General features: G+C 35.5%; 1 protein-coding gene and 1 non-coding gene across 2 annotated transcripts in view; both read left to right on the forward strand.

Moving 5' to 3' along the window:
• Positions 1–18,416, forward strand: part of KCNQ5 (potassium voltage-gated channel subfamily Q member 5) — a 513,631-nt gene that overhangs the window by 72,945 nt on the left and 422,270 nt on the right. The gene's annotated exons all lie outside the window — the stretch shown is intronic.
• On the forward strand, positions 12,060–12,165 carry LOC122238919. Its single transcript, XR_006218065.1, has one exon. It is a non-coding gene; the product is annotated as a U6 spliceosomal RNA (small nuclear RNA).

The raw sequence follows: 18,416 nt of genomic DNA on the forward strand, positions 1-18,416 counted from the left end.
TCCTTCTTCTTCTACTCCATTAAGTTCATTGCATTTAAAAGAGGATTACTGTACTATTTCATTAAAATATAAACATTATTTACAGAGAAGATGTTACAGTTGAAGATTTGATTATATCTCCTCAGTTTAGAAACAAAGAGAGAGGCACTCCAGTGCCTACCCAATAGCCTAGCCCAGCTTCCAAGTTATTTCTGACTTGACTCTGTCTTGGTGTCTTTCCTCCAAATAAACTGATTTAGTCAGTGTTTCTGCAATAACATCTATTCTTTTCTGCCTCTCTGCCTTTGCTCAGTTTCTTCCACCTGATGTGCTTTCCTCTGTTTTTGAGCCCAATCCCACTCACACCAGTGCCCTTTACCACATATGTGATCACTTTCTTGGTACTCGCATCCTGGGTGTCCTAAATAACTACTTATTCACTTTGATTTAGATGGCTAAGTTGTGAGGACAGAATCCTGGGTCAGTAGAACTCACTGCATGCCTATCAATCATCAGTAAATTTAAACAGCAGAAGCTAAAGCTAGAGTATGTCTTTATATTGAATCCATTTACTACTTTTGTCAGTGTTTGGTAAGTATGAATAGGAAAAATACTTTGCCAAGATATAGATGGTAGAATTGCCTCCATAGATTAAAAGAAATACTAGCTGCTGCCTTTTGGAGACTTTGTATTTTATGAGTAAGAACATTTAAGTAGGAGCAGGTTGAAATGTCATAGTGCATTTAATTGTGCAAGTATTCTTAAAAATATGCCCAGCGTTACTGCTGGTGGGAATGCAAACTGGTGCAGTCACTCTGGAAAACAGTATGGAAGTTCCTCAAAAAATTAAAAATAGAACTACCCTACAACCCAGTAATTGCATTACCAGGTGTTTATCCAAAGGATACAAAGCTGTTGATTCGAGGGGGCACATGCACCCCGATGTTTATAGCAGCACTATTGACAATAGCCAAATAATGGAAAGAGCCCAAATGTCCATGGACTGATGAATGGATAAAGAAGGTGTGTGTGTGTGTGTGTGTGTGTGTGTGTGTGTGTGTAATGGAATATTACTCAGTGATCAAAAAGAATGAAATCTTGCCATTTGCAACAACGTGGATGGAACTAGAGTGTATTATGTTAAGCAAAATAAGTCAATCAGAGAAAGGCAAATATCATATGGCTTCATTCATATGTGGAATTTAAGACACAAAACAGATGAACATAGGGGAAGGGAAGCAAAAATAAGATAAAAACAGAGAGGGAGGCAAACCATAAAAGACTCTTAAACATGGAGAACAAACTGAGGGTTGCTGGATGTTGGGTGAGGGGATGGGCTAAATGGGCAAGGGCGTTAAGGAGGACATTCATTGGGATGAGCACTAGGTGTTATATGTAAGTGATAAATCACTAAATCCTATTCCTGAAGTCATTATTATACTATATGTTAACTAACTTGGATTTGAATTAAATGAATAAATAAATAAAAATATGCCTAGCATTTTTACTGTCAAAGTATTTTTAAAATAAAACATGGCCAATGAGATAAATGAAAATTTGTAAAACTTACTTTCTCCTCCTGTAGGAGTTTGTGTCCCTTTAAGAAGTGAGGTTGGGCAGCAGGAGATTTTCTAACCAATTATCAGCCTTGATTTTTGAGGCAAAAAGAGCTGTTAGATTTTGTACTTTAATTCAATTTAAGAGCTAATTTGTTATATTATTGTTATAATATTGTTACAATATTGACAGGCTCAAATTCCCTAAAATAAATGATCAAAGAAAGAAGTCTAGTATAAGATTAAAAATGTTTTTCTTTTTGATACTGTTGTCTTACTCAAAAAAGAGGATTTCTGTGTGTGAAAATTTAAACAAGAGAAAGAATAGCAAACTATTAAAATGAGGTATTACATTTGCATAAATTATTTTTGAAAAAAGTATTTGATAAATGTTTACAGCATAAAGAGCTTCGTTAATTTACTTTGAAATTTTAGTGAAATAAGGCAGCAGATAGCAGAAATATTAAACATCATAAAATTAAATTTGGTTAAAATGCCACTAATAGTGTAGTTGTGTTTTCTCTTTTTAGAATGAATTTTTGAGTGGCTCAGAAAAGAAGCACCTTATTGGCCACCGTAAATCTGGCTGTTGTTATCTTTCCTCTTATCAAAGTAGGAGCATTAAGATACTCTGAGTATAAAATGTGAAATGGAAATATGTTTTCTGTTTAAGTTTGAGAGATTCTGATAAATTTAATAATTTATAAAATATCTTGTTATAATTGAATTTTAAAAGATGTCTGTTTAAAGAATCAAAAAAAGATATATTCACTCATCCATTAGACATGTACTGGTGCTTTCTCTTTGCCAGACACTGTGGTAGACACTCAAGATGGAGAGATGAATTACAACTGTAATTCCTCAGAGATTTGCAGTACAAAGAGTGTAAATAAATCTATAACCAAATAAATACAATAGAAATAGTAAATGTTATGTAAATGTGTGTACAGGATATGGTAGAAGCATGAAGATAGTGACCATACTTGCCCATGGCCTCATGATAGGTTCTAAAATATTTATTATATATGGTATAATATATTTATATAAATGCATGTCTTTATAGTTGCAAAAATCTGAGAACAAATGTTAATGTCTGTGTATGTACATATTCATATTTTCAATCAGTTATGAATATCAGGCCATAATGGTTTGTTTCATATTTTTCTCATGCTCAAATCACTTCTTGATATTATATTAAGCAAATGAGAAAGCACATCAACTCCATTAAGCAATTAAATCTTTATTTTAGTAAATTCCTATGTGGCACAATAAACTGGTGTCGTGATGGCCTTGAAAGTATCAAGGTACCTTCCTAAAAGATTTTCTATAGTAATCTGCAAGTATCATCTTTCTATGTTCCTTATCAAAAGAATAATACAACCACATGTAATATTTTTCTATGCTCATTAATATTCATAAACATGAAGATACCCACACCAGCATAACCATCCTGCCTGTATTGTACTTAAGCTATTTTAGGGAAAATGTATTAACTTAATTGTTTCCTGGTGTCCATAACAGGGAAAGAGATGTCTAGGTAACATGGTCATATAAACTGTGAGTGTGTGTGCATTTGTGTATACCCATTTAGACATGTGTACCACCTAGGGTTTCCAATTGGGAATGGCAATTCAACTTCATAAATGCTTTTGTATGTGTATTCACAAAGCCACCTGATTCTCTTTAAAGTATTACCATTTCCATTACTAAGTGTGAAATCTTAAATCACAGACGTTGCCCAATCCACTGGAGAACCAGTGTTGATACTTTTTTTGTTAATATCAGGGCAGAAAGCCTAATTAAATTAATATAAATCAGTATCGATTTGTATCAATAATAAAAGTGTTCTGTATGTGAAAATTCTGCCTTCGCTGGCAGGCATTATCCAGTTTTTGATTATGTTTGTGTGTGTGTGTGTGTGTGTGTGTGTGTGTGTGTGTGTGTGCATGTGTGCTTATTTCAGAACTTTTTAAAAATGACATCATTATATGGTATATCTGGATATAGTAGGAAATGAAATAAAGTTTATGTTCATCAATAGAAATGAATATTATTGAAAAATATCCAAAAATAGCCCTTAAGATAAATTATAACTAAGATAAAATGCTTAGGAATGTTTAGTTCATTCCATGATTCTCCTGGAATTTAAAGTATACATTAATCAGAAGATAGTTAATCAAGGACAGAATAGAAACGAGTTACCAATTAAAAATTTTATATGTATATGTTTAATTGTTCAGTAGCTATAAAACTGACTAATAAAATCTAAATCAAAAATATACTTTTTCTACTAGCACTCCAAAGCAAGTGGACAAGTGTTCAGGGTCTATAGCTGACATAGTATTTACTCAATCAGCTAGTACAGTCAACAGTCTGACTCTGACCTTTTACCCAAAATCAGCTCCAAAATTATATAGCTCTTCTTGTTTTCAGATTCAGACCTTCCCCTCCATTTCTCTTATCAATCCTAAAGCTGTTGTCCCTACCTTTGTTGAGTCTCATCATCTGCTGTTAAACCACTCATCCAGAACTTTAGACTGCTTTTAAGGAAATCAATTTTTAAGAAATACACCTCCTGCTTAGCCAGACCTTCTATTTCCCCCCCATCGACATCCTGTCATATTTCCAAAGTAACTGCCTTCTATAAGCTCCTAAAGAGTTCTTACCTTTTATCTATTTCTTTAGTTTCTCTTATACTCTTTTTACCCAGATTTTTGCTTTGGACCTTTGTGAATATGTTGTCCATGAAACCCGAAATGTACTTTCCTCTTAATATTGTCTTTCCAAATCTCATCCAGTCTTCAGAGCCCATGCCCAGTCGTGCCTTTAAGAAATCTCCCCCATGGGTTCCCCTCTGGATACTCTTTTAAGTCACTCAGGTATTTATTAGCAATACAGGACATCTAGAACTAGTGATAAAGGTTTTCTATTGTACTCCAGTGATACTGTCTCTGTAACATGGACTCAGCATTTTAAGAGAAGAAGCCATGTCATATTCTTCTCTTAATCCTCATTAGAACACAAAAAGACATAACAGGTCCTCAAGAAATACTCATTTATTGAGTGTAGATTACAAGGATCATTATGAAACTTTAAAGCAGTAGTTTTCAATCAGGGGCAATATGGGACATTTGGCAATGTCTGAAGACATTTTTACTTGTCCCAGTTGGGAGGGAGATCCTACTGGCGTCTAATGAGCAGAAGCCAGGAGTGCAGCTGAACATTCTAACAGTGCACGGGAACACAACAAAGAGTTATCCCAACCCTCCAAAAGTCAGTAGCACTGAAGTTAAGAAATCCTGCCAAAATAGGTGTTAAATTTCACAGTAAACAATCTAAGATCTTATATATTTCCTCAAAAGCAAGAACCTTTAGGGATTAGGCCATGGAATGCCATTGTATGCATTTCTTCTCTTCTTACCACTGTTAATGGAAGATCAAATAAATGTTCCAAAGACAGCCAGAGGTGATTTAAAAACACTTCATTAAATATTCACATGGCTACCAACACAATAAGATCCAACAGAAACTGAGTCTACACCACATTTATCAAAACATGGTAGGGACCACCTTATTCCTTTTATTACAACTTTCTTCATCCTAAATTTACTCTGATCTGTGCTCCTCAGCAGTTTTTACTCATTCTTATTCATATTACCTTCTGTTTTTGTCAACATATGTTTTGATATTGAAATTGTAATTACAACTAAGTGTCAAAGCATTCATAAATTTGACTTTTTGCATGTATTAACACATATTTCATATGTATTAAGATATGAAATTAAAGGGAGTCAGGGTAGGAAAAAATTGAGAAAAAATTTGAAATGTGAAAAGGAAAATTCTTTCAGATGTTCTTAAAGACATGAAATTATTCAGAATTTTACCTTATTGCAAAGAGAGAAAAAATATTAGATTTGAACTTATTAAACAAATACTTTTTTTCAAACTTTCTTCTAAATGGAGGGACAAATCAAAATAGCAAAATTATAGTTCCTCTTTTGACTCATGTAGTTTTCAATAAGTAGTTGGGTTGCTATCAGGGTATTTTTGGAGAGAAAGGACATGATTCTCTATGGAATTACAAATATTACATATAATGTTATTGTTGCACCTATTCGTGACACATTCAAAAATAATATATTACCTAAATATAATATTGATCAGTTTTCCTCCCTTTCAAAATCCTCCAAAAATAAAACAAGCATAGAAAAAATTACTTGGTTTGGAGTAGGAGTCACTCTAAATGTATGCTTTTATTGCCTTGTTTTTAAGACCTTTATTTTAATCCATGCAAAACATCTAAATAATTTAGTTCTGGAATCCCATTCATTGGCAAACTAAAAGACCATCCAAATAAATAATAATCTGGGATTACTCTTGGTCCTTGGAAAGGAAATATTTCTAGAAATAAAAATACTGTTATTCTCTTTTTCCTGTAATTTTCATAGCACTCTGATGGCAGTTTTATGGCCACTAACAGAGATTTGGCCCAGAAAAGCATGTTTAAACTGAGGGTGCACCCCTGCTAAATCAAAATGAATTGTGAAATAGCTAGAAATGCCACAACTTCTCTTCATGTTCTGCAAATTGTTTCAAGATGTTTTCTATAAACTTGCACTACTTTTGCTTTTATTTCTTTTTACTCATTCATTCAGCAAATATTTACTAAAAATAAATTTACTAAGAATTTACTAAGAATATAAAAAGAATATCCCATGTACCAGCCACTAGTCTTACATGCCCAGTCACTGGTAAGCATGGGCACACATTCTTCCTGTTTGACAGAGATTACAGTCTGATAGGGCAAGTAGATAAAGATCAAATAATTATATAAATAAAGACATTTTTTTATTCATTCAGGAAACATGCATTGAGTGCCTCCTGTTTTTCCAAAATGTTCTAGACTTGGAGGACACAGTGCCAAAACCTAAGAAGCTGACCTTCTGGCAGGCAAAAAAACAGTAAGCAAATAAAAATAGATAGATGTTATCATGACAGGTGGTACTATGAGAAAAATTAAGTTATATGAGGGCATAGAAGATTTTGGGGATTGGGGTAATATGTTTCAAGACACAGTGGTCAGGAAATGTTAGAACAGAGACCTGAATGAAGAAAGAGAATGAGTCATGAGAAGAGAATTCCAGGCAGGAAGTGACTGACATATTAGGGAATCCACAAGGGAAATGGGGTGAGTGAGGGAGAGTGGTAGAAGATGAGATCAGAGAGATAGGAAGGGGCTAGATCTTTTATGTGGCAAATACCTTTGGTTATTACAAACTGTGCAGAGTGCTTTATAACAAATACCAGTGTTAAAAAAAACAGATAACTGAGAGCCTAAACTAACCTGGGGAATTAGAGAAGGCCTCTGTTGGGGATTAAATTGTGTCCCCCCAAATTCATATGTTGAAGTTTTAATTCCCCAATGTGATCATGTTTGAAGATAAGGCCTTGAAAGAGGTAATTAGGTAAATGAAGTAGAAGGGTAAGATCCTAATCCAATAAGACTGGTATCTTTATGAGAATACAAAGAGGTACCAGGGACCCATGCACACAGACAAAAGGCCATGTTAGGATTCAGTGAGAAGGTAGATGGCCATTTGCAAGCCAAGGAGAGGTGCTTGAGGAAAAACAAAACCTGCCAACCCTTTGATTTGGACACCTAGTCTCCAGAATTGTGAGAAAATAAATTTATATTGTTTAAGCCACCCAGCCTGTAATGTTTTCTTACAAAAGCAATAGCAGACTGATACAGCTTCCATGCGGATGTGACCTTTGGGCCAAAAACTGAAGGAAATATAGGAGTTAACCACTTAAAGTAGCGTAAGGTAACAGTATGTGCAAGGACCCTATGTTTGAAAAGCATATAGTGTGTTCGAGATTCCAAAAGCCTGTTGGCTGCAGCTCTGAGAGCAAAGATAAGAACCGCACATGGAGAGATGGAAGAGGTTGAGGGAAGGTAAATCATACAAGATCTGGTAGGCTCTCTGAAGGATTTTGGCTTTTATCTTAAAGGGGCTCATATGATCAAAAAGATTTGGCATTTTTAAACATCATCTGGTTATGGAAAATTGGAGTAGGGAAAGAATGAGTGCAGGGAGACCACTCTAAAGTCCCAGAGGGATGGTGAAGTAGACTAGACTGGAAAGGAAGCAATAAAGATGGAGAGAAGTAGATAGTTGCGGATGAAGCTGACAGGACAAGGATTACTCCTACATCTTTGGGCCTTGCAGATGGAAGGAAGTTGATTCCACTCTTGAGATAGGGAACACTGAATTCATAATTTTATCTCCAAACCTAATCAGTTCCATTTTGAACATGTTGAATTTGAGATGCTTCTAAAATATCCAAGTGGAGAATGAGTAAGTGGATAAATCTGGAGCTCAGAAAACAGATGGAAGCTGGAGATATAAGCTTGGGGTTCACCAGCATATATATAGTAATTGAAACTTGCTGTAGTTTCAGTTCTCTAGAGACAGGGATTTTATTTGTTTTGTTCACAAATGTATCCCAGGTGCATGGAACAGTGCTGACATATGGGAGGCACTCAATACATATGTGTTGAATGAATTAATTGATTACCTACAGAGAGCATTTCATATGAAAAGAGAAATAGGTCTAGAATGAAACCTTGAAGAAACATTCATAGGCTGGGTAGAACTTACAGATATACAACGAAGGAACAGTCAGAAGAAAATCAGTAAAGTCTGAGGTAGGTACGTGTAGCCAGAGGAAGAGTGCTTCAAGAAGAAAGGTGAGTTCATCCTCTGCAGTGAGTGGCATGCAGCAGCAAGCGTAGCCCATGAATGAACACTTCTGAATCCTAACGGCTTTAAAATACTTGAATTTATTTATCACTGTTGTCAATCTTTGAATCAAAAAAGATTTGATTTCTTATGTGCAGGATTTACCTCAGATAATAACAGTCTCTTGGAACCACATCTCTGACACATTCCCAGCATGGGTGTGTATATAATTTCATCATCATTCCATGCATTAATTTATGATCATAATGACAGTTGCAAATAATGTATTTGAGTAATGGAACACCAGTAGCTTTTCTTGACAAATGCATTTGAAGTCTTCTCTCTGGATGAAAACTCAACCGCTTTTTGCCTTACTATCTCCTCCCCTCCCTCTTTTTATTTCACTCTGTGCTTCCCTATACTCTGCATAACAAAGACTTTATTAGCTTCATGAATAACCACATGATAAGTCATAATTAAGACCTGAATAAATGGTAAAAAAATAATTTTATTTCACTACCTGTATACTGTCTACAAAAAATGTAGACTGGTTAATTAATTAATTTATTAATTTCCAAAGTTATGAGTATATTTTGTGTAATCCTAGTTATTCTCGTATAGATTCTCCACCTTGCAGAAGAGCTATATGGAACCATCTGGGGACATTTCTTATTCTCATGACCATAGTTTTCTTATAGCTGAATTAGGGTCATGGACCTCAACTGAGAGATCAAGAATATTCAGCAGAAAATCCTGCCTCTCCATTTCTTCTGAATGGCCTCTTTCTTGAGGTAGATGACCCACTTGACTCTTATTCATTATTAGCAATAGAAAGAATAAGGAGAAAAGTCATTAAGTAGTCCTTGGTTTTGATCCCAACTGTGGATTATAAATATTTAGTTTAAGGATAGTTCTGTTTCTTCCTCCCTGCTTTATTTTTCTTCAATACACTTATCCTACTTGAAATTTTATTATATGTTTTTTACTTTATTTGGTCTTGGATTATCTTCCAACGGAAAATAAGAACAAGACAAGAACATTGTCTCTCTCAGCTTTGCTGCATCCTCACACTCAAAACTATGCCTGACATATTGCAGGAGCTCAGTAATATTTACAGGATAAATAAATAAATAGATACTTAAATCCTGATGGTGGGAAGTAGATATAAAATGCTGATTGAGTTTGCTATTTAGCATGAAATGCAATTCTTGATATCAAGTCACACATTTGAAATATAGGCAAACTTTTTGGCTTTGGATTTAACATCTTTAGCTGACTTCTCCTAAGCACCAGCCCCACATTGGATGTTTCCACATGAAGATCCAAAAGGTGCTTTGAACTCAAGGTATCCCACCCAATCACCCTTCTTTTTGTTTTCTGCCCCCCACCCCCCACAACCCTCACACCTCTTCCTCCTCCTTAAGGCCTTCTTATCACCTTTTACCTACCTGCTCCTTTGAGTTATAAAATCCCTCTCCTTCTGATACCCAACCTCTCAACCACATGGCCCCTGTCATGATTCATTGGATAACTCCCCTTTCCTGACAGTTGCAAGGCGTCCTAAGGACTTCTGGTGCCTCTAGTCTCCCTTTTTTTCCAGTCGATATTCCATATTCCAGATATTCCACACTTAGCAGTGTGAATATTAGCTAATCAATAAAAAACATTAAGTTTATTGTGTGTGCATTCTAGGTTCAAGGAATAGTCTAAGGCCAAATGGGGCTCTTTGTCTTACATGAGGGCATAAAGACTAGATATGCTCATGTCACTGTCCTTCTCAAAAATGTTCAAAGACATTTTCCCATTTACATTCAGTAAAACTTAATCCCTTAAAATGATATTTCCAAACTCTTTTGCCTTCCTAGTTTTATATCCAATCCTTCCTATGACCCTAAACACAAGCACTCTACATAATTCCTGTATTGTTTCTAGAAAGGGTATGCACTTCATCTTGAGTTGTGACTTTCTTCATCTCATCCCTCTGACTGGAATGGACTCCTCTTTCCCCTTACCCACATGATAAGATCCCTTTCATTCTCAGATGCCTAACTGAAATCTGCTCACCTATGAGCCCTTTTCCACCACCACAGGAAGAATTACATCTTTTCTGTTTGCTCACAGCCTTCATTTAGTCCTCTGTAAGAGCACCTATATGTGCTATGGAGTAGGTTCTGAGCACCTTAGAGACATATGCTCCTGGTGAGTTCATTTTTTGTTTAAGGGATCTTATTACTAAGCCTTAATTTCTCTACATATTTGAGATTTCAAGTTCATATCAAATAATGTCTTTCTAAAGTATTCCTACCTTTCCTCCGGTATGTTCTATTAAGTGCTAGCCATGATTGTGCAACACTACAATAACTGCTATGCTCTATTTCTCTAAAGTTCTCCATCCTTGAGCTGTAGCAATGAGCAGCTTTTTATAGCCCATTTGGTAGGAAGACTCACACCATCTTTAGAGTTCAAAATGGAAATGGATCCTCCACTGCGCTGAACAGATCCTCATAGAACGTCCTGTGCAATATGGCTAAATACTTTGCTTTCCCTTTTTTTGCTAATGTAGCTCAAGAGCAGTTGCTTGTGTACTTTATGCCTAATAATCATGTGGTTACAAAAGGACATGCAAAAATCTCTTTTTGTCATAAATATAGATAGTGGTAACCTCGGGTATTATTTGGTAGCTAGGGTGATTTCACTAATGACCAGCAGATACAGAGCTTAATTGTCAACTGATGTATGTCAGAACTCCATATACTGGCTAATTTCCATCAGTTTCTAAATGGTAACTGCTAATGTCAAGGCAGTTCAAAACAGCGAAAACTTGATTTCCCCTTAATATCCTGAGAATCATATTAATGGGCACCAGGGAGTCTGGGCAATAAATCTGATGGATTTTTGCCATCATATTTAGAATACAAATTAATGCTAGAAACAGTTTTCTAACAGGAGATAATAAAGGAAATGGGAAAACAAAAATAAATGTTACAAAGAGGAAAAATACAGTCTCTGTGAGCAAATTAATTGCTTTTGTAAATTAGATGGAACTTTTTAAATCTAGGCAAGAGTTTTAAAATTATATGATTTAGCTAAATAACATAGTATTTGTTCCTACCATCAAATATTTGTCTTTCTGTTGGGGCCAAAATTGATGTTTAAATATGTTTTATGACAAAGAAGTGGTTGCCAAATTATTTACTAGTGAATATTTCTTTAATTGGACTGAGGTAAGTGAGAATGTGATTCATCCCTAAAGTGGCCAATTTCAGGCAGGGTGGGTGTGAAGACTGACTCCCATCTCTATACCTACCAGTGAGATCATTAGAGACATGCAGTGTTTGTAGCACACAAACTGGACAGTATCTGGGTGTGTTCACAGTACAACTACACAATACGGGTTCTGCCAACCTGTCCCAAATCCTCAGGCCAAATCCCTTGAGGCCCTGGCTTTCACCTTGCAGATTTTGGCTGTTAATGACAGTTACAATCTTGTATACCAAGGCTTTCAGAAAATGTTTGTGCTTTGATTATGACAAAGACTTTCTTGCTACAGAGGTTTAGACAAGGTTCTGAAGCATAAGATGAAATGGGTAATGAGCAGAAGAAGCCAAATGTAATTTTGCTGAGACCAATTCTCTGCCTTCACATGGTAGTGAGTCTCCTTGGTTTCTCACTAAAATGTGAAGAGGATGGATCCTCTCCTTGGCCAAGGACATGTACTTGCTTAATAGCGTATGTAATTTACTTTGTTGGGTTTTTTTTTTAATAAAAATTGTATATACTTGTGCTCACTTTGGAAGTATATGTACTAAAATTAGAATGATATAGAAAAGGTAGCATGACCCTCGCACAAGGTTGACATGTAAATTTGTGACGCGTTCCATAGTTTTATAGGAAATATAGTTAATAATATCTAACAACTATGGTGACAGATGGTAGCTAGATTTATCTCGGTGATCATTTTATAATGTACATAAATGTTGAATCACTATATTGTACACCTGAAACTAAATTATATGTCAACTACACTTCCATTTAAAAAAGAAATTCACAAACAATAGGTGTTTAAGAGTTCCCTTACACATTTTGTGAAGTTGAACCAGACAATTTGAGAGTAAAGTGGCTAACTTATTCCTCTCAAATAATCCACATAAAATATAATATTGCTAAGTAAATTCTATTTCTAGGCCAAAAAAATATATATTTAAGATGTATAACATTGTGTTTTGATGTACATATATACTAGTGAAATGAATACTATGGTCAAGATAATTATCCATCTCACATAATTACCTTTTCTGTGTGTGTGTGGTGAGAGTACCTAATATTTACTCTCAACAGATTTCCAGTACACGGTGCTGTGTTGTTAATTATAGGTGCCATACTATACGTTAGATCTCTAGATCTTATTCATCCTGCAGAATGGCTTACTTTCAAATATAGACACATATAAATTAAAAAGGGGAAATCAATTATAAAATCACATTTATAAAACATCTTAAAAATAATTCTTGTGGTTTATGCTATTGTATTTTAATGATGATTAATCTAATACTATGAAATTATAATGATATCTCTTACTGAGTTCTTAAAAAGAATAATTATTTCATAGTATCTGAATATCCTAATATTCTCTCAGTTTTTCAAGTCTTGAGAAATATTGTATCTACAAATAATTTTTCTCCATAGCGTGCATCAAAATTCAGAAGTTCAAGATTGATGTTTGTGGTATAATTACTTTTATATTGTTACATGTAAAATCATGGAAATATGCTTGAGATCATAATTAAGTACCTATTTCAAGTCAATAAGAACTCTTGTACAGTTTGTTAAGGATGAAATACAATGAGAGAACATTTGACTTGTAATATGAGAGTCCATGCCCAGAAACATTATGTGTATCATAGAAAAAATAATGCAGTGGATTTTATGTTTTATTTTAATTTTGAGAAATAGATAATTGCTTAATAGATAATTTTCACATGGAAAGTATGTCATATGATTAATAACAGATTAAAAGATAGCTGATAAGCTCATTTTAATATTCTCACACAGTAGTGTTCAAATTTAAATCTTTTGCTGTCTTAAACTTTCCATATCCTTCCTGATGTTTTATTTAATGCAAATATTTTTATAAAATATGCACACATATTTAAAGAAAGTACAATAGCATATTTATAAGAACTTATGATGATAATTTTACGAAAGTCATCTAATAAATGAAACCTCTACTCTAAAGAACTCTTAAATGATATGAAAACATCAAGAAGCCTTGAGGCACCTGGGTGGCTCATTTGGTTAAGTGTCTGACTCTTGGTCTTAGCTCAGGTCTTGATCTCAGGGTCATGAATTCAAGCCCTATGTTAGGCTCTGTGGAGACTACTTAAAAAAAAAAGCATTAAGAAGGCTTAGTATCTGGGGTCTTACACAAACAAATAGATAACAAACCACATATGTCTACCTAAAAATTAAAAACAGTAATATAAAGAATTGGTGGTGGCGGGGGGAAATCTAAGTTGAATTTAAAGAACTAGATCAGATCAAACACAGGTCAATTCTTCTTTTCCTATAGACCTTCTTGGGGACATAGATCCCATTGTATTTAAAATTTGAATACATTTTATTGGCTCATGGATTATTTTAGCTCTGTTATTAAAACTATATTTCACTTCAAAGTATGTCATTTGAAAGATTTGCAGCAATGTCCTATGTCTGATTTCTTTAGGAAAAAAATAATAAAGTCTTAAATGCATCTTTAAGGGATAAGATATTGAGATTCAAAAATACATTTCAGTAAGACAATGTGAGTTGATCTTAATAGTTACCATAATAAGTTTTCTATTTATTCAAGTGATATTGCTATTGTTCAAAATTATTTTAGAGCTCTTCTTTTGGTTTTGCCTTTATAACCAAATTATGAACCACATTAAAAAAATTTCCAGTATGTTACAGTTGCATCTTGTTCTTAACCCAAATGCCATTGCCCACCTTAATTATTTATACTGTTTATCATAAGGGACTCCAAATATCCTTTTATAGCCTCCCACAATAAAATTCATTCTTTGAGTAAATTTAAAAGAATGGGACACAGTTCCGAAGGAAATTTAAAAAGTAATTTTGAAATACTTAAAAGGCTATTCATGAGAATAAATGAATGTATAACCTTATAAAGTAACTATTTTATAAAGGAAATCAATTATTTGGATGTATAAGATATGGTATGTGCATGTAGTCATATGTTTTTATTCATTTATTTACTTATGAATGAACTACCATAATAGTGTGAAAAACTATTCTTAGCATCAAGGAGGCATTTTAAATGTTTCTCTTTTCGTTTTAAGGTTTTTTGCTTAGTTGAATATTCATTTAGCTTTTGTGCAATACCAAACGCAGTGGGTGAAAACCTGCTTTAGAGGCTTCTCCATGGTCTTTAATTGTTCATCTCAACAGAAGCTTTACTTTGTGCGAATTAATTCTGGGCACCACATTTTGTAAAGGCTGGGTCTATAGCCACAAGATTAAATTTATATTCACGTTTTTATGGCATAAACAAGACCACTTATGTTTGGTTCACTGTTTTGTGGCTGTCATATTACTCATTATATAGTAGGTGTTCAATTACTGTCTCTTGAATGGATGTCAGATGTCAGACACACACAATTTGTCATTTTTAGGTTTTCTAAAAATGTTATTTGAGAGACATGTTCAACTTTGGTGAAACGAGATAAAATTATATTTTAACAAAAGCAATCTTTAAAGAAGAGATTGCAGGGATGCTTATTCATAAAACATATAAACCTCTTCTTCTTTAGCCACTCTTCCCCAGTGCTACCTCAAAGTGGCAATTTAAATTCATTTATGCATTTTATCTACACAATGTTTATTAAACACCTACTATAAGCCAAAGAGTGTTCTAGGGACTGGGAAAATAGCTATAAACAAAATAGAGCTCCCACATAATTTGCATTTTAGTGGGGGCAAATGATGATTCTTGAAGATATTGTAATGTATTTGTGAGCATTGTTTTTGACTATTGACAAAATGTGAGTAATGATCCCAAAGCAGTGGAGTCTCACTGGCATAATTTGGTGAGCTTCGTAAACTGTATCACAAAAGAGAGTGCTTTCTACCCAGTTTGAGCAAATGTAGACAATCCGGATGCCTAACACCTAATGTTCTTTCACCAGTGTTAAAATGGTTTGCTTGGGGCGCCTGGGTGGCTCAGTCGGTTAAGCGGTCGACTTCGGCTCAGGTCATGATCTCGCGGTCCGTGAGTTCGAGCCCCGCGTCTGGCTCTGTGCTGACAGCTCGGAGCCTGGAGCCTGTTTCAGATTCTGTGTCTCCCTCTCTCTGACCCTCCCCCGTTCATGCTCTGTCTCTCTCTGTCTCAAAAATAAATAAACGTTAAAAAAAAAATTAAAAAAAAAATGGTTTGCTTAAGAGGAATGGTTGACCACTTTGGATTTCTCAGGAGTTGCCAAACAATGTCTTCACTGAGAGGTCATTCCTGGATGACATATGCTTTTAGAAAATAATACATGTGAAGTGTTAGTATAGGAACACTTATTTTTGGTACATTATCTAATAAAGGCTACAGGCTTTGGGCTTTTAATCATAGTATTAGCCACATATTTAAAGAGTAATGGACAGAGCATCACCTAAGTAAGTCTCTACTTAAAATCCATCTCCATGAGGCTGCCTCTAGATATTTTAATGTGTATTTCAACCACAGAAATAAAAACTGGGCGAATACTTCTGTTTATGCATTCATGAATGAATTTCTCTAAAAACATGAAAAATTTCTCTAAAAACATGAAAAATGCTTCTAGTACTAAGAAGGTTTTTGAAAAATTATTTCAATTAAAGGCCATTTGTTGAGTAGATATTCACTCAGCTGTTGCACTACAGTAGTAACAACAGTAGCTAGAATCTGGCCTTGGAGTCTTCCCTAGCATGACCTCGCATGACTCTCTTTCTGCCAAACATCACACTGCCAATCCTTAGCTGTAAATCTCTAGAGGGCAAAGACTGTATTTTATATGTGTACCCCTTCCAATCCCTACAGCCACCCCAAAACATACACAGTGCCTCATGCATGGAGTACCCGTATGTTTTTACAAATTGGTTTTGGTTAAGAGCTATAAAGAACCCTTTCTTCTTCCTTGCTTTCTATTGCTAAAAATTTCCCTTGAGTAGCTTTCCTGAAAAACTGAGGTTGCCCTGGCAGCAAGCATTTACTTTTTTTTTTCTAAATTTCTTTTGATAACTGGGATCTTATAAAAGAGTTCCTCTGAACTGATCTCTAAGAGAGTTTGAATAGTTATGTCACAAACGTGGGCCTCATCCTTTGCTGGTCTGCCTACTCTGCTTGCCACTTTTCCATCAGCAGTTGGTGGCATTCAGCAGCAGCTGCCTTATCTTTATCTTGCTTTTCACTTGAAGATTTGGGAGCTAAGCCAGGTCTTGAGATTGTTCCCTTCTGCTCCTTTTTACGGTCTTATTTGAAATCCTTTCACATACTTGGGGGGTGCCCAGAGAAGGAAGGACAAAAAAATGAGTTTCTCCCTACTCCCCAACATAAGTCCCATTTTAAGCCTGCTTTTGTAATTACTAGTGTTTCATCGGTTGCTCTTTTTGTATTGAAATATAAAAACAATCAGGGCGCCTAGGTGGCTCAGTCGGTTAAGTGTCCAACTTTGGCTCGGATCTCGCAGCTCATGAGTTTGAGCCCTGCGTTGGTCTCTGTGCTGTCAGCTGGGAGCCTGGAGCCTGCTTTGGATTCTGTGTTTCCCTCTCTCTCTCTGCCCCTCCCCCGCTCACGCTCTCTGTCGTCTCTCTCTCAAAAATAAATATACATTAAAGAAATTTGAAATGCAAAAATATTCTGGCTTTGTTTTCTAAAAATAACTTCTAAGAAATGGTTCAAACATGGTTGTAAAATGGAATCAGTGAAAAAGAGATACTACTGGGATCAGAGGAAAGGATATTCATTCATTCATTCATTCATTCGTTAAAAAACTGTTAAACATCTACTATTTGTTTGGATCTGTAGGGCATACAAAGATGAACAAAACATAATTGTATTCCCTTAAAACATGCAACCTAGGTGGATAAATTGGAATCCTGCCCTGTACCAGCAGGTATCTGAACTCCACTCAGAATTTTAGACCCCTATACTATGCTAGGTTTCAGATGGAAAAGTATTATTCTTCCCCTGGAGAAGTATTTTGAAAGACTACTATAGTCTCCCTTCCCCAAAGATGAAGGACACTGAGATGGAAGACAGAAGCAGAGATCTCTCCAAGACATTAGGCATTCCTTGCTGTTCCATTCTACCTGCTACTTCCCGAAATAACCCCACTAGGAAGCCTCTTCTCTCATATGTTCTTCTGAGTACACCCCAAACTTCTTACATAATGAAAAACAAAGAGAATTAAAAAAAAATTTAACTAACTGAAGTCCAGCTATGTGCCATCAATATTTCATTCAATTCTTACACCAATGAGATGAGGCAGATATTTTACGAGTGAAAAATCTGGGTACTGAACGACCAAGCCTAGTCAGGATTCAAACCCAGGTCCATGTGACTCCAAAGTCATACACATTTTTAAAGTTATAACTTTGTGGCATCCTTTGATGCCTTCCTATGAAGCTTTGATGTCCTTCCTATGAAGGTGGCATCTTTTCTTGGTGGTGGTGGCCCAGTGGGCCCTTTGTGGGTAGCTCTTCTATGTTCGTCTCTTGTCTCTCTGGTTACTCCCTTCCTTCCTTGAACAATTCCTCAGGGTTTGGGCAGCACAGTGTTACTCGGTCAGCATCATCTCCAGAACCTTCTAGTGTCGGCAGCAGTTCTCCAGGCCTCTCCCAAGGCACTTCCTTAAGGACTGACACCCTCATCTTGGGCCCTGCTGGCTTTATGACATACGACCAGGATCTTTCACCCTTGTCCCAGACTACTGAAGGATCTCCTCTCTCTTAATTCCCATCCTTCCTATGCCTGATGTATAAGTAAAGCCTGGTGGTGACTCAGTAAATGTTGAGTCAGTGTTAGAGATTTGATCCAAATCCGTGTATTTGTCTGGCATCCAAGGCAGCACTCACTATCATTCCACCATTTGGTCTCTGGAGTGTCCTTTGCCCC

Source organism: Panthera tigris, chromosome B2 (genome assembly GCF_018350195.1).
Source record: "Panthera tigris isolate Pti1 chromosome B2, P.tigris_Pti1_mat1.1, whole genome shotgun sequence".
Classification (NCBI taxonomy): Eukaryota; Metazoa; Chordata; class Mammalia; order Carnivora; family Felidae; genus Panthera; species Panthera tigris.